Below are 20663 nucleotides of genomic sequence, written 5' to 3'. Positions count from 1 at the left end.
CCAGGTAGCGGAATTTATGTCGGGCTTGTTTGAACGGCAGCCCCTTTAGTGCTGCCCCCCCCCACCCCCTTGCGGGTGTAATGGGAAGATCTCACTTTTGCTCATGTTGAGTTTGTAGCCCGAGAAGGCTCCAAACTCTTTCAGGAGCGCGATGATTCCGTCCATGCTGCTTTGTGGGTCCGAGATATAGAGGAGCAGATCATCCGCATAGAGTGAGACTCTGTGCTCTCTACCTCCCCTTCGGATCCCCCTCCAATTTTTTGCTGCCCTGAGCGCGATTGCTAGCGGTTCAATTGCTAGTGCGAACAGCAGCGGGGACAGTGGGCATCCTTGTCTGGTGCCCCTGTGCAGCTGGAAGTATTGGGAGTTGGTATTGTTGGTCTGTACACTCGCCATGGGAGCGTTGTACAGGAGCTTTACCCAAGCGGTGAACCCTGTTCCAAGCCCGAACCGCTCCAGTACCTCTATGAGGTATTTCCACTCGACTCTGTCGAAGGCCTTTTCTGCGTCCAGGGAGACGATCACCTCTTGTGTTCTCTCCCCGGAGGGGGTCATTATCACGTTAAGCAGGCGCCTGATGTTCGCGGTCAGCTGTCTACCTTTGACAAAGCCCGTCTGGTCCTCTGTGACCACCTCAGGTACACAGTCTTCTAGCCTTTTGGCTAGGATTTTGGCCAGTATTTTGGCGTCTGCATTCAGCAGAGATATGGGTCTGTTTCCACAGTAACTTTATTACAGCGTTAACGTAAGCCTACTTGTGAGAATAAGGATTAAAATTATTGACTGCCCAATAACTGTATGCACTAGGTTTCAAAGTTTAAACATAATAATCTTGAATAGCTGCAAAGCCAGGGCAGCGCACTCTGAGATTCGCTTGAAGAAAGCATATTCTATCGTCTGAAAAAATAACAGCTTGAAGTAAACAGGCATGTTTAAATTAAATATACCTTGGAAAGTACGTACAATGAAATACGTAGTACGTATGTTCTTGCCCTTGGATGAACAATTTGTGTACACATTTTGTTATCTTTCGGTAGACAATTGATTTCATAATAAGGCTGAGAGGAGAATATTAAGCAGGATTTTGTTTATGCTACCTGACCCAATTATTTTAGTCCAAAAGCATGCTTGAATTATTGTCAAACATTTCCCAGCATGCTTCTAAATTAGCAACTCATTAATTTCCCTTCCACAGAGGGGAAAATAGTGGTGTCAATAAAAAAGATGAAAGTAAAAATATTTTGGCTGTAATGTGCTCCAGTGGCGCAATCGGTTAGCGCATGGTACTTATACAGCAGTACAAGCAGCAAGCCATGCCAAGGTTGTGAGTTCGACCCTCACCTGGAGCATATATTTTTATATAGGAAGTTGGTTCGCTCAGTTGGCTGGACGGGTGCCTTGTGATGTGGATCAATGCCAGCAGCACCAGGTCAATGTCTGTACTGGTTAAGATTATTATGGGCCCAATGGTAGCACAGTGGTTAGCACTGTTTCTTCACAGTTTCAAGGTCACAGGTTCTATACTCAGCTTGTTCACTGTCTGCGTGGCCTCCGCATGTTGTCTCGTGTCTGCGTTTGTTTACTTCAGGCCCCCCGGTTCCTCTCATAAGACCCGAAAGATGTACTGTTAGTCGAAGGGGACATTCTGTATTATCCCGCCGTGTACCCAAACTGATACCGGAATGTGGCAACTCGGAGCTTTCCACAGTAACTTTATAACAGTGTTAATGTTAGCCTATTTGTGACAGAAAGGATTAAAATTATTGACTGCCCAATAACTGTATGCACCAGGTTTATAAGTTTAAAAAGAATAATCTTTAATAGCAACAACATCTATAATTAAAAATGCAGCAAATGCAACACGTTCACTATGATCAAATTCCCACCCCGCCCCCATGCCCCTCAACTCGCCTGCACCAACTGCACACACGGCACAAACAAACAAACACAGGGTGTCGTGGAAATCATAATAAAGACAAATTCCTCAATGTTCACTTGCAAGAAATCTACTTACACAAATCTATTTGCGGAGAGAGAGTGTTCCAGCTGCAAAGCCAGGGCAGCGCACTCTGAGATGCGTATGAAGAAAGCATATTTTATCGTCTGAAAAAATAACAGCTTGAAGTAAACAGGCATGTTTACATTAAATAGACCTTGGAAAGTACGTACGATGAAAGACGTAGTACGTATGTTCTTGCCCTTGGATAAACAATTCGAGCACACATTTTGTTATCTTTCAGAGGCAATGCTGAGGTTGTGAGTACGACCGTGAACTGGAGCAGATGTTTTCATATAGAAAGTTGGTTTGCTCAGTTAGCTGGATGGGTGCCTTGTGATGTGGAGCAATGCCAGCAGCACCAGTTCAATGTCTGTACTGGTTGAGATTATTATGGGTGGCACGGTAGCACAGTAGTTGGCACTGTTTCTTCACAGGTTCAATACTCAGCTTGGTCACTGTCTGTGTGGCCTCCGTATGTTCTCTCGTGTCTGCTTTCGTTTACTTCAGGTTCCTCGGTTCCTCTCGGAAGACCCGAAAGACGTCCTGTTAGTCGAAGGGGACATTCTGTATTATCCCGCCGTGTACCCAAACTGATACCGGAATGTGGCAACTCGGGGCTTTCCACAGTAACTTTATTACAGCGTTAACGTAAGCCTACTCGTGAGAATAAGGATTAAAATTATTGCCGGCCATTAACTGTATGCACTAGGTTTCAAAGTTTAAACATAATAATCTTGAATAGCTGCAAAGCCAGGGCAGCGCACTCTGAGATTCGCTTGAAGAAAGCATATTCTATCGTCTGAAAAAATAACAGCTTGAAGTAAACAGGCATGTTTAAATTAAATATACCTTGGAAAGTACGTACGATGAAATACGTAGTACGTATGTTCTTGCCCTTGGATAAACAATTTGTGTACACATTTTGTTATCTTTCGGTAGACAATTGATTTCATAATAAGGCTGAGAGGAGAATATTAAGCAGGATTTTGTTTATGTTACCTGACCCAATTATTTTAGTCCAAAAGCATGCTTGAATTATTGTCAAACATTTCACAGCATGCTTCTCAACTAGCAACTCATTAATTTCCCTTCCACAGAGGGGAAAATAGTGGTGTCAATAAAAAAGATGAAAGTAAAAATATTTTGGCTGTAATGTGCTCCAGTGGCGCAATCGGTTAGCGCATGGTACTTATACAGCAGTACAAGCAGCAAGCCATGCCAAGGTTGTGAGTTCGACCCTCACCTGGAGCATATATTTTTATATAGGAAGTTCGTTCGCTCAGTTGGCTGGACGGGTGCCTTGTGATGTGGATCAATGCCAGCAGCACCAGGTCAATGTCTGTACTGGTTAAGATTATTATGGGCCCAATGGTAGCACAGTGGTTAGCACTGTTTCTTCACAGTTTCAAGGTCACAGGTTCTATACTCAGCTTGTTCACTGTCTGCGTGGCCTCCGCATGTTGTCTCGTGTCTGCGTTTGTTTACTTCAGGCCCCCCGGTTCCTCTCATAAGACCCGAAAGATGTACTGTTAGTCGAAGGGGACATTCTGTATTATCCCGCCGTGTACCCAAACTGATACCGGAATGTGGCAACTCGGAGCTTTCCACAGTAACTTTATAACAGTGTTAATGTTAGCCTATTTGTGACAGAAAGGATTAAAATTATTGACTGCCCAATAACTGTATGCACCAGGTTTATAAGTTTAAAAAGAATAATCTTTAATAGCAACAACATCTATAATTAAAAATGCAGCAAATGCAACACGTTCACTATGATCAAATTCCCACCCCGCCCCCATGCCCCTCAACTCGCCTGCACCAACTGCACACACGGCACAAACAAACAAACACAGGGTGTCGTGGAAATCATAATAAAGACAAATTCCTCAATGTTCACTTGCAAGAAATCTACTTACACAAATCTATTTGCGGAGAGAGAGTGTTCCAGCTGCAAAGCCAGGGCAGCGCACTCTGAGATGCGTATGAAGAAAGCATATTTTATCGTCTGAAAAAATAACAGCTTGAAGTAAACAGGCATGTTTACATTAAATAGACCTTGGAAAGTACGTACGATGAAAGACGTAGTACGTATGTTCTTGCCCTTGGATAAACAATTCGAGCACACATTTTGTTATCTTTCAGAGGCAATGCTGAGGTTGTGAGTACGACCGTGAACTGGAGCAGATGTTTTCATATAGAAAGTTGGTTTGCTCAGTTAGCTGGATGGGTGCCTTGTGATGTGGAGCAATGCCAGCAGCACCAGTTCAATGTCTGTACTGGTTGAGATTATTATGGGTGGCACGGTAGCACAGTAGTTGGCACTGTTTCTTCACAGGTTCAATACTCAGCTTGGTCACTGTCTGTGTGGCCTCCGTATGTTCTCTCGTGTCTGCTTTTGTTTACTTCAGGTTCCTCGGTTCCTCTCGGAAGACCCGAAAGACGTCCTGTTAGTCGAAGGGGACATTCTGTATTATCCCGCCGTGTACCCAAACTGATACCGGAATGTGGCAACTCGGGGCTTTCCACAGTAACTTTATTACAGCGTTAACGTAAGCCTACTTGTGAGAATAAGGATTAAAATTTTTGACTGCCCAATAACTGTATGCACTAGGTTTCAAAGTTTAAACATAATAATCTTGAATAGCTGCAAAGCCAGGGCAGCGCACTCTGAGATTCGCTTGAAGAAAGCATATTCTATCGTCTGAAAAAATAACAGCTTGAAGTAAACAGGCATGTTTAAATTAAATATACCTTGGAAAGTACGTACGATGAAATACGTAGTACGTATGTTCTTGCCCTTGGATGAACAATTTGTGTACACATTTTGTTATCTTTCGGTAGACAATTGATTTCATAATAAGGCTGAGAAGAGAATATTAAGCAGAATTTTGTTTATGCTACCTGACCCAATTATTTTAGTCCAAAAGAATGCTTGAATTATTGTCAAACATTTCCCAGCATGCTTCTAAATTAGCAACTCATTAATTTCCCTTCCACAGAGGGGAAAATAGTGGTGTCAATAAAAAAGATGAAAGTAAAAATATTTTGGCTGTAATGTGCTCCAGTGGCGCAATCGGTTAGCGCATGGTACTTATACAGCAGTACAAGCAGCAAGCCATGCCAAGGTTTTGAGTTCAACCCTCACCTGGAGCATGTATTTTTATATAGGAAGTTGGTTCGCTCAGTTGGCTGGACGGGTGCCTTGTGATGTAGAGCAATGCCAGCAGCACCAGTTCAATGTCTGTCCTGGTTAAGATTATTATGGGCCCAATGGTAGCACAGTGGTTAGCACTGTTTCTTCACAGTTTCATGGTCACAGGTTCTATACTCAGCTTGTTCACTGTCTGCGTGGCCTCCGCATGTTGTCTCGTGTCTGCGTTTGTTTACTTCAGGCCCCCCGGTTCCTCTCATAAGACCCGAAAGATGTACTGTTAGTCGAAGGGGACATTCTGTATTATCCCGCCGTGTACCCAAACTGATACCGGAATGTGGCAACTCGGAGCTTTCCACAGTAACTTTATAACAGTGTTAATGTTAGCCTATTTGTGACAGAAAGGATTAAAATTATTGACTGCCCAATAACTGTATGCACCAGGTTTATAAGATTAAAAAGAATAATTTTTAATAGCAACAACATCTATAATTAAAAATGCAGCAAATGCAACACGTTCACTATGATCAAATTCCCACCCCTGCCCCCATGCCCCTCAACTCGCCTGCACCAACTGCACACACGGCACAAACAAACAAACACAGGGTGTCGTGGAAATCATAATAAAGACAAATTCCTCAAGGTTCACTTACAAGAAATCTACTTACACAAATCTATTTGCGGAGAGAGAGTGTTCCAGCTGCAAAGCCAGGGCAGCGCACTCTGAGATACGTATGAAGAAAGCATATTTTATCGTCTGAAAAAATAACAGCTTGAAGTAAACAGGCATGTTTACATTAAATAGACCTTGGAAAGTACGTACGATGAAAGACGTAGTACGTATGTTCTTGCCCTTGGATAAACAATTCGAGCACACATTTTTTTATCTTTCAGAGGCAATGCTGAGGTTGTGAGTAGGACCGTGAACGGGAGCAGATGTTTTCATATAGAAAGTTGGTTTGCTCAGTTAGCTGGATGGGTGCCTTGTGATGTGGAGCAATGCCAGCAGCACCAGTTCAATGTCTGTACTGGTTGAGATTATTAGGGGTGGCACGGTAGCACAGTAGTTGGCACTGTTTCTTCACAGGTTCAATACTCAGCTTGGTCACTGTCTGTGTGGCCTCCGTATGTTCTCTCGTGTCTGCTTTTGTTTAATTCAGGTTCCTCGGTTCCTCTCGGAAGACCCGAAAGACGTCCTGTTAGTCGAAGGGGACATTCTGTATTATCCCGCCGTGTACCCAAACTGATACCGGAATGTGGCAACTCGGGGCTTTCCACAGTAACTTTATTACAGCGTTAACGTAAGCCTACTTGTGAGAATAAGGATTAAAATTTTTGACTGCCCAATAACTGTATGCACTAGGTTTCAAAGTTTAAACATAATAATCTTGAATAGCTGCAAAGCCAGGGCAGCGCACTCTGAGATTCGCTTGAAGAAAGCATATTCTATCGTCTGAAAAAATAACAGCTTGAAGTAAACAGGCATGTTTAAATTAAATATACCTTGGAAAGTACGTACGATGAAATACGTAGTACGTATGTTCTTGCCCTTGGATGAACAATTTGTGTACACGTTTTGTTATCTTTCGGTAGACAATTGATTTCATAATAAGGCTGAGAGGAGAATATTAAGCAGGATTTTGTTTATGCTACCTGACCCAATTATTTTAGTCCAAAAGAATGCTTGAATTATTGTCAAACAATTCCCAGCATGCTTCTAAATTAGCAACTCATTAATTTCCCTTCCACAGAGGGGAAAATAGTGGTGTCAATAAAAAAGATGAAAGTAAAAATATTTTGGCTGTAATGTGCTCCAGTGGCGCAATCGGTTAGCGCATGGTACTTATACAGCAGTACAAACAGCAAGCTATGCCAAGGTTGTGAGTTCGACCCTCACCTGGAGCATATATTTTTATATAGGAAGTTGGTTCGCTCAGTTGGCTGGACGGGTGCCTTGTGATGTGGATCAATGCCAGCAGCACCAGGTCAATGTCTGTACTGGTTAAGATTATTATGGGCCCAATGGTAGCACAGTGGTTAGCACTGTTTCTTCACAGTTTCAAGGTCACAGGTTCTATACTCAGCTTGTTCACTGTCTGCGTGGCCTCCGCATGTTGTCTCGTGTCTGCGTTTGTTTACTTCAGGCCCCCCGGTTCCTCTCATAAGACCCGAAAGATGTACTGTTAGTCGAAGGGGACATTCTGTATTATCCCGCCGTGTACCCAAACTGATACCGGAATGTGGCAACTCGGAGCTTTCCATAGTAACTTAATAACAGTGTTAATGTTAGCCTATTTGTGACAGAAAGGATTAAAATTATTGACTGCCCAATAACTGTATGCACCAGGTTTATAAGTTTAAAAAGAATAATCTTTAATAGCAACAACATCTATAATTAAAAATGCAGCAAATGCAACACGTTCACTATGATCAAATTCCCACCCCGCCCCCATGCCCCTCAACTCGCCTGCACCAACTGCACACACGGCACAAACAAACAAACACAGGGTGTCGTGGAAATCATAATAAAGACAAATTCCTCAATGTTCACTTGCAAGAAATCTACTTACACAAATCTATTTGCGGAGAGAGAGTGTTCCAGCTGCAAAGCCAGGGCAGCGCACTCTGAGATGCGTATGAAGAAAGCATATTTTATTGTCTGAAAAAATAACAGCTTGAAGTAAACAGGCATGTTTACATTAAATAGACCTTGGAAAGTACGTACGATGAAAGACGTAGTACGTATGTTCTTGCCCTTGGATAAACAATTCGAGCACACATTTTGTTATCTTTCAGAGGCAATGCTGAGGTTGTGAGTACAACCGTGAACTGGAGCAGATGTTTTCATATAGAAAGTTGGTTTGCTCAGTGGGCTGGACGGGTGACTTGTGATTTGGAGCAACGCCAGCAGAACAGTTCAATTACTGTACTGGTTGAGATAATTATGGGCGGCACGGTAGCATAGTAGAGAGAATTGTTTCTTCACAGCGCCAATATCACTGGTCATATACTCAACTTGGATCACTGTCTGGTTGGGCTCTGCACATTCTCCCGTGTCTGCGTTCAGTTTCTCCGGGTGCTCCAATTCCTCTCAAGAGATGAGAAAGATGTCTCATTCGTCGAAGTGGACATTCCGTATTATCCAGCCGTGTACATGAACCAGATACTGGAATGTGGCAACTCGGGGCTTTCCACAATAACTTTATTACAGTGTTAATGTAAGCCTACTTGTGAAAATAAAGATTAATATTATTGACTGCTCAATAACTGCTTGTCAACAGGTTTCAAAATTTCAACACAATTTTCATTAGTAATATGAAATACTATCATTAAAAGTGCATCAAATGCAACTCGTTAGCCGTGATCACATTCCTACCCCTGCCCCCATGCTCCTCAACATGCCCGCAGCATTGACACATACGGCACAAACAAACAAACAACGAGGGGACAAGAGGGCTGTCAAAAATCGGTTAAAGTAAAAATGACAGGACTTTCGGTGTAATGTGCTTCTGTGGTGCAATTGGTGAGGGCATGCTACTCATACAACAGTTCTAACAGCGAGCAATGCTGAGGTTGTAAGTATGACCGTCACATGGAACAGACGTTTTCAGACAGAATGTTGGTTTCCTCACTTAGCTGGACGGGTGCCTTGTGATGTGGAGCAATGCCAGCAGCACCAGTTCAATGTCTGTACTGGTTAAGATTATTATGGGCCCAGCGGTATCACAGTGGTTAGCACTGTTTCTTCACAGTTTCAAGATCACAGGTTCTAAACTCAGCTTGTTCACTGTCTGCGTGGCCTCCGCATGTTGTCTCGTGTCTGCGTTTGTTTACTTCAGGCCCCCCAGTTCCTCTCACAAGACCCGAAAGACGTACTGTTAGTCGAAGGGGACATTCTGTATTATCCCGCCGTGTACCCAAACTGAAACCGGAATGTGGCAACTCGGAGCTTTCCACAGTAACTTTATAACAGTGTAAATGTTAGCCTATTTGTGACAGAAAGGATTAAAATTATTGACTGCCCAATAACTGTATGCACCAGGTTTATAAGTTTAAAAAGAATAATCTTTAATAGGAACAACATCTATAATTAAAAATGCAGCAAATGCAACACGTTCACTATGATCAAATTCCCACCCCGCCCCCATGCCCCTCAACTCGCCTGCACCAGCTGCACACACGGCACAAACAAACAAACACAGGGTGTCGTGGAAATCATAATAAAGACAAATTCCTCAAGGTTCACTTGCAAGAAATCTACTTACACCAATCTATTTGCGGAGAGAGAGTGTAGCAGCTGCAAAGCCAGGGCAGCGCACTCTGAGATACGTTTGAAGAAAGTATATTTTATCGTCTGAAAAAATAACAGCTTGAAGTAAACAGGCATGTTTACATTAAATAGACCTTGGGAAGTACGTACGATGAAAGACGTAGTACGTATGTTCTTGCCCTTGGATAAACAATTCGAGCACACATTTTGTTATGTTTCAGAGGACAATTGTTTTCATAATAAGGCTGAGAGCAAAATATTAAGCAGTATTTTCTTTATGTTACCTGACCTACGTATTTTAGTCCAAAAGCATGCTTGAATTATTGTCAAGCATTTCCCTGCGTGCTTCTGAATTGGCAACTCATTAATTTCCCTTCCACAGAGGGGAAAAGAGGGGTGTCAAAAAAATGACAAAAGTAAAACTGATTCAGATTTAGCTACAATGTGTTCCAGTGGCGCAATTGGTTAGCGCATGCTACTTATACAGCAGTGCAAACAGCGAGCCATGCCAAGGTTGTGAGTTCGACCCTCACCAGAGCTTGTATTTTTATATAGGAAGTTGATTCGCTCAGTTGGGTGGATGGGTGCCTTGTGATTTGGAGCAACGCCAGCAGCACAGTTCAATTACCGTACTGGTTGAGATAATTATGGGCGGCACGGTAGCATAATATAGAGAATTGCTTGTTCACGTTACCAATGTCACTGGTCATATACTCAACTTGGATCACTGTCTGGTTGGCCTCTGCACATTCTCCCGTGTGTGCGTTCAGGTTCTCCGGGTGCTTCTCGAGACCAGAAAGATGTCTCATTCGTTGAAGTGGACATTCTGTATTATCTAGCCGTGTACCCGAACCAGGTACTGGAATGCGGCAACTCGGGGATTTCCACAATAACTTTATTACAGTGTTAATGTAAGCCTACTTGTGAAAATAAAGATTAATATTATTGACTGCCCAATAACTGCATGTCAACAGGATTCAAAGTTTAAACACACTTATCATTATTAATATCAAATACTATCATTAAATATGCATCAAATGCAACTCATTAAATATGATCATAATCCTACCACCGCCCCAATGCCCCTCAACTCACCCGCACCATTGACACACACGGCACAAACAAACAAACACCGAGGGGAAAAGAGGGCTGTCAAAAATCGATGAAAGTAAAAATGTGAGGGCACGGTACTCATACAACAGTGCTATCAGCGAGCAGTGCTCAGGTTGTGAGTACGACCGTGAACTGGAGCAGATGTTTTCATATAGAAAGTTGGTTTGCTCAGTTAGCTGGATGGGTGCCATGTGATGTGGAGCAATGCCAGCAGCACCAGTTCAATGTCTGTACTGGTTGAGATTATTATGGGTGGCACGGTAGCACAGTGGTTGGCACTGTTTCTTCACAGTGTCAAGGTCACAGGTTCAATACTCAGCTTGATCACTGTCTGTGTGGCCTCCGCATGTTCTCTCGTGTCTGCTTTCGTTTACTTCAGGTTCCTCGGTTCTTCTCGGAAGACCCGAAAGACATCCTGTTAGTCGAAGGGGACATTCTGTATTATCCCGCCGTGTACCCAAACTGATGCCGGAATGAGGGAACTCGGGGCTTTCCACAATATCAGCGTTAATGTAAGCCTACTTGTGACAATAAGGATTAAAAGTATTGACTGCCCAATAACTGTATGCAGCAGGTTTCTAAGTTTAAACAGAATAATCTTTAATAGCAACAACAACTATAATTAAATATTCAGCAAATGCAACTCGGTAACTATGATCAAATTCCCACCCCACCCCCATGCCCCTCAACTCGCTCGCACCAGCTCCACACACGGCACAAACAAACAAACACAGAGGGTGTCGTGGAAATCAAAATAAAGACAAATTCCTCAAGGTTCACTTTGAGGAAACTTACTTACACAAATATATTTGCGGAGAGAGAGTGTTCTAGCTGCAAAGCCAGGGCAGCGCACTCTGGGATTCACTTGAAGAAAGCATATTTTACCATTAAAAAAAACAGCTTGAAGTTAACAGGCATGTTTACATTAAATAGACCTTGGAAAGTATGTAAGATGAAATACGTAATACGCATGTTCTTGCCCTTGGATAAACAATTCAAGTACACATTTTGTTATGTTTCAGAGGACAATTGTTTTGATAATAAGGCTGGGAGCAGCATATTAAGCAGTATTTTGTTTATGTTACCTGACCTACTTATTTTAGTCCAAGAGCATGCTTGAATTATTGTTAAACATTTCCCAGCATGCTTCTAAATTAGCAACTCATTAATTTCCCTTCCACAGAGGGGAAATAGTGGTGTCAAAAAAAATGACGAAAGTAAAAGTATTTTGGGTGTAATGTGCTCCAGTGGCGCAATCAGTTAGCGCATGGTACTTATACAGCAGTCCAAGCAGCAAGCCATGCCAACGTTGTGAGTTCGATCCTCACCTGGAGCATGTATTTTTAGATTGGAAGTTGGTTCGCTCAGTTGGTGGACGGATGCCTTGTGATTTGGAGCAACACCAACAGCACAGTTCAATTACTGGACTGGTTGAGATAATTATGGACGGCACGGTAGCATAGTAGAGAGAAATGCTTCTTCACTGGTTATATACTCAACTTGGATCACTGTCTGGACTTGCGGTGTACTGTGGTTCAATTGGTGAGGGCACGGTACTTATACAACAGTGCTAACAGCGAGCAATGCAGAGGTTGTGAGTACGACCGTCACCTGGAGCAGATGTTTTCATATAGAAAGTTGGTTTTCTCAGTTAGCTGGATGGGTGCCTTGTGATGTAGAGCAATGCCACCAGCACCAGTTCAATGTCTGTACTGGTTGAGATTATTATGGGCGGCATTGCAGCACAGTGGTTAGCACTATTTCTTCACAGTGTCAAGGTCACAGGTTCTATACACAGCTTGGTCACTGTCTGTGTGGCCTCCGCATGTTCTCTCTTGTCTGGGTTTGTTTACTTCAGGTCCCCCGGTTCCTCTCGGAAGACCCGAAAGACATCCTGTTAGTCGAAGGGGACATTCTGTATTATCCCGCCGTGTACCCATACTGATGCCGGAATGAGGGAACTTGGGGCTTTCCACAATATCAGCGTTAATGTAAGCCTACTTGTGGCAATAAGGATTAAAAGTATTGACTGCCCAATAACTGTATGCAGCAGGTTTCTAAGTTTAAACAGAATAATCTTTAATAGCAACAACAACTATAATTAAATATGCAGCAAATGCAACTCGTTAACTATGATCAAATTCCCACCCCACCCCCATGCCCCTCAACTTGCTCGCACCAGCTCCACACACGGCACAAACAAACAATCACAGAGGGTGTCGTGGAAATCAAAATAAAGACAAATTCCTCAAGGTTCACTTGAAGGAAACTTACTTACACAAATATATTTGCGGTGAGAGAGTGTTCTAGCTGCAAAGCCAGGGCAGCGCACTCTGGGATTCACTTGAAGAAAGCATATTTTACCGTTAAAAAAAACAGCTTGAAGTTAACAGGCATGTTTACATTAACTAGACCTTCGAAACTATGTAAGATGAAATACGTAGTACGCATGTTCTTGCCCTTGGATAAACAATTCAAGTACACATTTTGTTATGTTTCAGAGGACAATTGTTTTGATAATAAGGCTGGGAGCTGCATATTAAGCAGTATTTTGTTTATGTTACCTGACCTACTTATTTTAGTCCAAGAGCATGCTTGAATTATTGTCAAACATTTCCCAGCATACTTCTAAATTAGCAACTCATTAATTTCCCTTCCACAGAGGGGAAAATAGTGGTGTCAAAAAAAATGACGAAAGTAAAAGTATTTTGGGTGTAATGTGCTCCAGTGGCGCAATCGGTTAGCGCATGGTACTTATACAGCAGTACAAGTAGCAAGCCATGCCAAGGTTGTGAGTTCGATCCTCACCTGGAGCATATATTTTTAGATAGGAAGTTGGTTCGCTCAGTTGGTGGACGGATGCCTTGTGATTTGGAGCAACGCCAACAGCACAGTTCAATTACTGTACTGGTTGAGATAATTATGGGCGGCACGGTAGCATAGTAGAGAGAAATGCTTCTTCACTGGTTATATACTCAACTTGGATCACTGTCTGGACTTGCGGTGTAATGTGCTCCTGTGGTTCAATTGGTGAGGGCACGGTACTTATACAACAGTGCTAACAGCGAGCAATGCTGAGGTTGTGAGTACGACCGTCACCTGGAGCAGATATTTTCATATAGAAAGTTGGTTTTCTCAGTTAGCTGGATGGGTGCCTTGTGATGTAGAGCAATGCCACCAGCACCAGTTCAATGTCTGTACTAGTTGAGATTATTATGGGCGGCATGGCAGCACAGTGGTTAGCACTATTTCTTCACAGTGTCAAGGTCACAGGTTCTATACACAGCTTGGTCACTCTCTGTGTGGCCTCCGCATGTTCTCTCTTGTCTGGGTTTGTTTACTACAGGTCCCCCGGTTCCACTCGGAAGACCCGAAAGACATCCTGTTAGTCGAAGGGGACATTCTGTATTATCCCGCCGTGTACCCAAACTGATGCTGGAATGAGGGAACTCGGGGCTTTCCACAATATCAGCGTTAATGTAAGCCTACTTGTGACAATAAGGGTTAAAAGTATTGACTGCCCAATAACTGTATGCAGCAGGTTTCTAAGTTTAAACAGAATAATCTTTAATAGCAACAACAACTATAATTAAATATTCAGCAAATGCAACTCGTTAACTATGATCAAATTCCCACCCCACCCCCATGCCCCTCAACTCGCTCGCACCAGCTCCACACACGGCACAAACAAACAAACACAGAGGGTGTCGTGGAAGTCAAAATAAAGACAAATTCCTCAAGGTTCACTTTAAGGAAACTTACTTACACAAATATATTTGCGGAGAGAGAGTGTTCTAGCTGCAAAGCCAGGGCAGCGCACTCTGGGATTCACTTGAAGAAAGCATATTTTACCGTTAAAAAAAACAGCTTGAAGTTAACAGGCATGTTTACATTAACTAGACCTTGGAAAGTATGTAAGATGAAATACGTAGTACGCATGTTCTTGCTCTTGGATAAACAATTCAAGTACACATTTTGTTATGTTTCAGAGGACAATTGTTTTGATAATAAGGCTGGGAGCAGCATATTAAGCAGTATTTTGTTTATGTTACCTGACCTACTTATTTTAGTCCAAGAGCATGCTTGAATTATTGTCAAACATTTCCCAGCATGCTTCTAAATTAGCAACTCATTAATTTCCCTTCCACAGAGGGGAAAATAGTGGTGTCAAAAAAAATGACGAAAGTAAAAGTATTTTGGGTGTAATGTGCTCCAGTGGCGCAATCGGTTAGCGCATGGTACTTATACAGCAGTCCAAGCAGCAAGCCATGCCAAGGTTGTGAGTTCGATCCTCACCTGGAGCATGTATTTTTAGATAGGAAGTTGGTTCGCTCAGTTGGTGGACGGATGCCTTGTGATTTGGAGCAACACCAACAGCACAGTTCAATTACTGTACTGGTTGAGAAAATTATGGGCGGCACGGTAGCATAGTAGAGAGAAATGCTTCTTCACTGGTTATATACTCAACTTGGATCACTGTCTGGACTTGCGGTGTAATGTGCTCCTGTGGTTCAATTGGTGAGGGCACGGTACTTATACAACAGTGCTAACAGCGAGCAATGCTGAGGTTGTGAGTACGACCGTCACCTGGAGCAGATGTTTTCATATAGAAAGTTGGTTTTCTCAGTTAGCTGGATGGGTGCCTTGTGATGTAGAGCAATGCCACCAGCAACAGTTCAATGTCTGTACTGGTTGAGATTATAATGGGTGGCATGTTAGCACAGTGGTTGGCACTGTTTCTTCACAGTGTCAAGGTCACAAGTTCAATACTCAGCTTGGTCACTGTCTGTGTGGCCTCCGCATGTTCTCTCGTGTCTGCTTTCGTTTACGTCAGGTCCCCCGGTTCCTCTCGGAAGACCCGAAAGACATCCTGTTAGTCGAAGGGGACATTCTGCATTATCCCGCCGTGTACCCAAACTGATGCCGGAATGAGGGAACTCGGGGCTTTCCACAATAACGGCGTTAATGTAAGCCTACTTGTGACTATAAGGATTATAATTATTGGCTGCCCAATAACTGTATGCAGCAGGTTTCTAAGTTTAAACAGAATAATCTTTAATAGCAACAACAACTATAATTAAATATGCAGCAAATGCAACTCGTTAACTATGATCAAATTCCAACCCCTCCCCCATGCGCCTCAACTCGCTCGCACCAGCTCCACACATGGCACAAACAAACAAACACAGAGGGTGTCGTGGAAATCAAAATAAAGACAAATTCCTCAAGGTTCACTTTAAGGAAACTTACTTACACAAATCTATTTGCGGAGAGAGAGTGTTCTAGCTGCAAAGCCAGGGCAGCGCACTCTGGGATTCACTTGAAGAAAGCATATTTTACGGTCTAATAAAAAAAGCTTGAAGTAAACAGGCATGTTTACATTATATAGACCTTGGAAAGTACATACGATGAAATACGTAGTACGCATGATCTTGCCCTTGGATAAACAATTCGAGTACACATTTTGTTATGTTTCAGAGGACAATTGTTTTCATAATAAGGCTGGGAGCACAATATTAAGCAGTATTGTGTTTATGTTACCTGACCTACTTATTTTGGTCCAAGAGCATGCTAGATTTATTGTCAAACCTTTCCCAGCATGCTTCTCAATTGGCAAGTCATTAATTTCCCTTCCAGAGGGGAAAAGAGGGGTGTCAAAAAAAATGACGAAAGTAAAACTGATTCGGCTTTGGCTATTATGTGCTGCAGTGGTGCAATTAGTCAGTGCGTGGTACTTATACAGCAGTGCAAACAGCGAGCCATGCCAAGGTTGTGAGTTCGACCCTCACCTGGAGCAGATATTTTTATATAGGAAGTTGGTTCGCTCAGTTGGCTGGACGGGTGACTTGTGATTTGGAGCAACGCCAGCAGAACAGTTCAATTACTGTACTGGTTGAGATAATTATGGGCGGCACGGTAGCATAGTAGAGAGAATTGTTTCTTCACAGCGCCAATATCACTGGTCATATACTCAACTTGGATCACTGTCTGGTTGGCCTCTGCATATTCTCCCGTGTCTGCGTTCATTTTCTCCGGGTGCTCCAATTCCTCTCAAGAGACCAGAAAGATGTCTGATTCGTCGAAGTGGACATTCTGTATTATCCAGCCGTGTACATGAACCAGATACTGGAATGTGGCAACTCGGGGCTTTCCACAATAACTTTGTTACAGTGTTAATGTAAGCCTACTTGTGAAAATAAAGATTAATATTATTGACTGCCCAATAACTGTATGTCAACAGGTTTCAAAGTTTAAGCATACTTATCATTATTAATATCAAATACTATCATTAAACATGCATCAAATGCAACTCGTTAACTACGATCATAATCCGACCACCGCCCCAATGCCCCTCAACTCACCCGCACCATTGACACACACGGCACAAACAAACAAACACCGAGGGGAAAAGAGGGCTGTCAAAATTCGATGAAAGTAAAAATGAGAGGACTTTCAGTGTAATGTGAGGGCACGGTACTCATACAACAGTGCTAACAGCGAGCAGTGCTCAGGTTGTGAGTACGACCGTGAACTGGAGCAGATGTTTTCATTTAGAAAGTTGGTTTGCTCAGTTAGCTGGATGGCTGCCTTGTGATGTGGAGCAACGCCAGTAGCACCCGTTCAATGTCTGTACTGGTTGAGATAATTATGGGCGGCACGGTAGCATAGTAGAGAGAATTGTTTCTTCCCAGCGCCAATATCACTGGTCATATACTCAACTTGGATCAATGTCTGGTTTGCCTCTGCAGATTCTCCCGTGTCTGCATTCAGTTTCTCCGGGTGCTCCAAATCCTCTCAAGAGACCAGAAAGATGTCTCATTCGTCAAAGTGGACATTCTGTATTATCCAGCTGTGTACATGAACCAGATACAGGAATGTGGCAACTCGGGGCTTTCCACAATAACTTTATTACAGTGTTAATGTAAGCCTACTTGTGAAAATAAAGATTAATATTATTGTCTTCTCAATAACTGCTTGTCAACAGGTTTCAAAATTTCAACACAATTATCATTAGAACATAGAACAGTACAGCACAGAACAGGCCCTTCGGCCCTCGATGTTGTGCCGAGCAATGATCACCCTACTCAAACCCACGTATCCACCCTATACCCGTAACCTAACAACCCCCCCCCCTTAACCTTGCATTTTAGGACACTATGGGCAATTTAGCATGGCCAATCCACCTAACCCGCACATCTTTGGACTGTGGGAGGAAACCGGAGCACCCGGAGAAAACCCATGCACACACGGGGAGGACCTGCAGACTCCGCACAGACAGTGACCCAGCCGGGTATCGAACCTCGGACCCTGGAGCTGTGAAGCATTTATGCTAACCACCATGCGTATTAGTAACAACCATATTAGTACTATGAAATACTATCATTAAATATGCATCAAATGCAAGTCGTTAGCTGTCATCACATTCCTACCCCTGCCCCCATGCTCCTCAACACGCCCGCACCATTGACACATACGGCACAAACAAACAAACAACGAGGGGACAAGAGGGCTGTCAAAAATCGATTAAAGTAAAAATGATAGGACTTTCGGTGTAATGTGCTCCTGTGGTGAAATTGGTGAGGGCACGGTACTCATACAACAGTTCTAACAGCGAGCAATGCTGAGCTTGTGTGTATGACCGTCACATGGAGCAGACGTTTTCATACAGAAAGTTGGTTTCATCACTTAGCTGGACGGGTGCCTTGTGATGTGGAGCAATGCCAGCAGCACGAGTTCAATGTCTGTACTGGTTAAGATTATTATGGGCCCAACGGTAGCACAGTGGTTAGCACTGTTTCTTCACAGTTTCAAGGTCACAGGTTCTATACTGAGCTTGTTCACTGTCTGCGTGGCCTCCGCGATGAAAGACGTAGTACGTATGTTCTTGCCGCTGGATAAAAAATTCGAGCACACATTTTGTTATCTTTCAGAGGACAATTGTTTTCATAATAAGGCTGAGAGCAGAATATTAAGCAGTATTTTCTTTATGTTACCTGACCTACGTATTTTAGTCCAAAAGCATGCTTGAATTATTGTCAAGCATTTCCCTGCGTGCTTCTAAATTGGCAACTCATTAATTTCCCTTCCACAGAGGGGAAAAGAGGGGTGTCAAAAAAATGACAAATATAAAACTGATTCAGGGCTGGCTACAATGTGCTCCAGTGGCGCAATTGGTTAGCGCATGGTACTTATACAGCAGTGCAAACAGCAAGCCATGCCAAGGTTGTGAGTTCGACCCTCACCTGGAGCATGTATTTTTATATAGGAAGTTGATTCACTCAGTTGGGTGGATAGGTGCCTTGTGATTTGGAGCAACGCCAGCAGCACAGTTCAATTACTGTACTGGTTGAGATAATTATGGGCGGCACGGTAGGGAATTGCTTGTTCACATCGCCAATGTCACTGGTCATATACTCAACTTGGATCACTGTCTGGTTGGCCTCTGCACATTCTCCCGTTTCTGCGTTCAGGTTCTCCGGGTGCTTCTCGAGACCAGAAAGATGTCTCATTCGTTGAAGTGGACATTCTGTATTATCCAGCCGTGTACCCGCACCAGGTACTGGAATGTGGCAACTCGGGGTTTTCCACAATAACTTTATTACAGTGTTAATGTAAGCCTACTTGTGAAAATAAAGATTAATATTATTGACTGCCCATTAACTGCATGTCAACAGGTTTCAAAGTTTAAACACACTTATCATTATTAATTTCAAATACTATCATTAAATATGCATCAAATGCAACTCGTTATCTACGATCATAATCCTACCACCGCCCCAATGCCCCTCAACTCACCCGCACCATTGACACACACGGCACAAATAAACAAACACCGAGGGGAAAAGAGGGCTGTCAAAAATCGATGAAAGTAAAAATGAGAGGACTTTCAGTGTAATGTGAGGGCACGGTACTCATACAACAGTGCTAACAGCGAGCAATGCTGAGGTTGTGAGTACGACCGTGAACTGGAGCAGATGTTTTCATATAGAAAGTTGGTTTGCTCAGTTAGCTGGATGGGTGCCTTGTGATGTGGAGCAATGCCAGCAGCACCAGTTCAATGTCTGTACTGGTTGAGATTATTATGGGTGGCACGGTAGCACAGTGGTTGGCACTGTTTCTTCACAGTGTCAAGGTCACAGGTTCAATACTCAGCTTGGTCACTGTCTGTGTGGCCTCCGCATGTTCTCTCGTGTCTGCTTTCGTTTACTTCAGGTTCCTCGGTTCCTCTCGGAAGACCCGAAAGACGTCCTGTTAGTCGAAGGGGACATTCTGTATTATCCCGCCGTGTACCCAAACTGATACCGGAATGTGGCAACTCGGGGCTTTCCACAGAAACTTTATTGCAGCGTTAACGTAAGCCTACTTGTGACAATAAGGATTAAAATTATTGACTGCCCAATAACAGTACGCACTAGGTTTCTAAGTTTAAACATAATAATCTTGAATAGCTGCAAAGCCAGGGCAGCGCACTCTGAGATTCACTTGAAGAAAGCATATTCTATCGTCTGAAAAAATAACAGCTTGAAGTAAACAGGCATGTTTACATTAAATATACCTTGGAAAGTACATACGATGAAATACGTAGTACGTATGTTCTTGCCCTTGGATAAACAATTTGTGTACACATTTTGTTATCTTTCGGTAGACAATTGATTTCATAATAAGGCTGAGAGGAGAATATTAAGCAGGATTTTGTTTATGTTACCTGTCCCAATTATTTTAGTCCAAAAGCATGCTTGAATTATTGTCAAACATTTCCCAGCATGCTTCTAAATTAGCAAATCATTAATTTCCTTCCACAGAGGGGAAAATAGTGGTGTCAAAACAAATGACGAAAGTAAAAATATTTTGGCTGTAATGATCTCCAGTGGCGCAATCGGTTAGCGCATGGTACTTATACAGCAGTACAAGCAGCAAGCCATGCCAAGGTTGTGAGTTCGATCCTCACCTGGAGCATATACTTTTAGATAGGAAGTCGGTTCGCTCAGTTGGTGGACGGATGCCTTGTGATTTGGAGCAACGCCAACAGCACAGTTCAATTACTGTACTGGTTGAGATAACTATGGGCAGCACGGTAGCATAGTAGAGAGAAATGCTTCTTCACTGGTTATATACTCAACTTGGATCAC

General features: G+C 43.0%; 9 non-coding genes across 9 annotated transcripts; all 9 read left to right on the top strand.

The window, feature by feature from the left end:
• The first annotated feature begins 1254 nt into the window (after nucleotides 1–1254).
• Nucleotides 1255–1349, top strand: trnai-uau. The gene is made up of 2 exons: nucleotides 1255–1292; nucleotides 1314–1349. It is a non-coding gene; the product is annotated as a tRNA-Ile (tRNA).
• A 1806-nt stretch (nucleotides 1350–3155) lies between these two features.
• Nucleotides 3156–3250, top strand: trnai-uau. Its single transcript has 2 exons — nucleotides 3156–3193; nucleotides 3215–3250. It is a non-coding gene; the product is annotated as a tRNA-Ile (tRNA).
• A 1807-nt stretch (nucleotides 3251–5057) lies between these two features.
• trnai-uau lies at nucleotides 5058–5152 on the top strand. The gene is made up of 2 exons: nucleotides 5058–5095; nucleotides 5117–5152. It is a non-coding gene; the product is annotated as a tRNA-Ile (tRNA).
• A 1808-nt stretch (nucleotides 5153–6960) lies between these two features.
• Nucleotides 6961–7055, top strand: trnai-uau. The gene is made up of 2 exons: nucleotides 6961–6998; nucleotides 7020–7055. It is a non-coding gene; the product is annotated as a tRNA-Ile (tRNA).
• Nucleotides 7056–11774: 4719 nt separating this feature from the next.
• trnai-uau lies at nucleotides 11775–11869 on the top strand. Its single transcript has 2 exons — nucleotides 11775–11812; nucleotides 11834–11869. It is a non-coding gene; the product is annotated as a tRNA-Ile (tRNA).
• Nucleotides 11870–13254: 1385 nt separating this feature from the next.
• Nucleotides 13255–13349, top strand: trnai-uau. Its single transcript has 2 exons — nucleotides 13255–13292; nucleotides 13314–13349. It is a non-coding gene; the product is annotated as a tRNA-Ile (tRNA).
• Nucleotides 13350–14742: 1393 nt separating this feature from the next.
• Nucleotides 14743–14837, top strand: trnai-uau. Its single transcript has 2 exons — nucleotides 14743–14780; nucleotides 14802–14837. It is a non-coding gene; the product is annotated as a tRNA-Ile (tRNA).
• Nucleotides 14838–18689: 3852 nt separating this feature from the next.
• Nucleotides 18690–18784, top strand: trnai-uau. The gene is made up of 2 exons: nucleotides 18690–18727; nucleotides 18749–18784. It is a non-coding gene; the product is annotated as a tRNA-Ile (tRNA).
• Nucleotides 18785–20395: 1611 nt separating this feature from the next.
• trnai-uau lies at nucleotides 20396–20490 on the top strand. The gene is made up of 2 exons: nucleotides 20396–20433; nucleotides 20455–20490. It is a non-coding gene; the product is annotated as a tRNA-Ile (tRNA).
• The last annotated feature ends 173 nt before the right edge of the window (nucleotides 20491–20663 follow it).

This window comes from Scyliorhinus canicula, chromosome 17 (assembly GCF_902713615.1).
Source record: "Scyliorhinus canicula chromosome 17, sScyCan1.1, whole genome shotgun sequence".
Lineage (NCBI taxonomy): Eukaryota > Metazoa > Chordata > Chondrichthyes > Carcharhiniformes > Scyliorhinidae > Scyliorhinus > Scyliorhinus canicula.
Note: the sequence above shows the minus strand (reverse complement) of the source record. Positions and strands in the feature narration are given on the sequence as shown.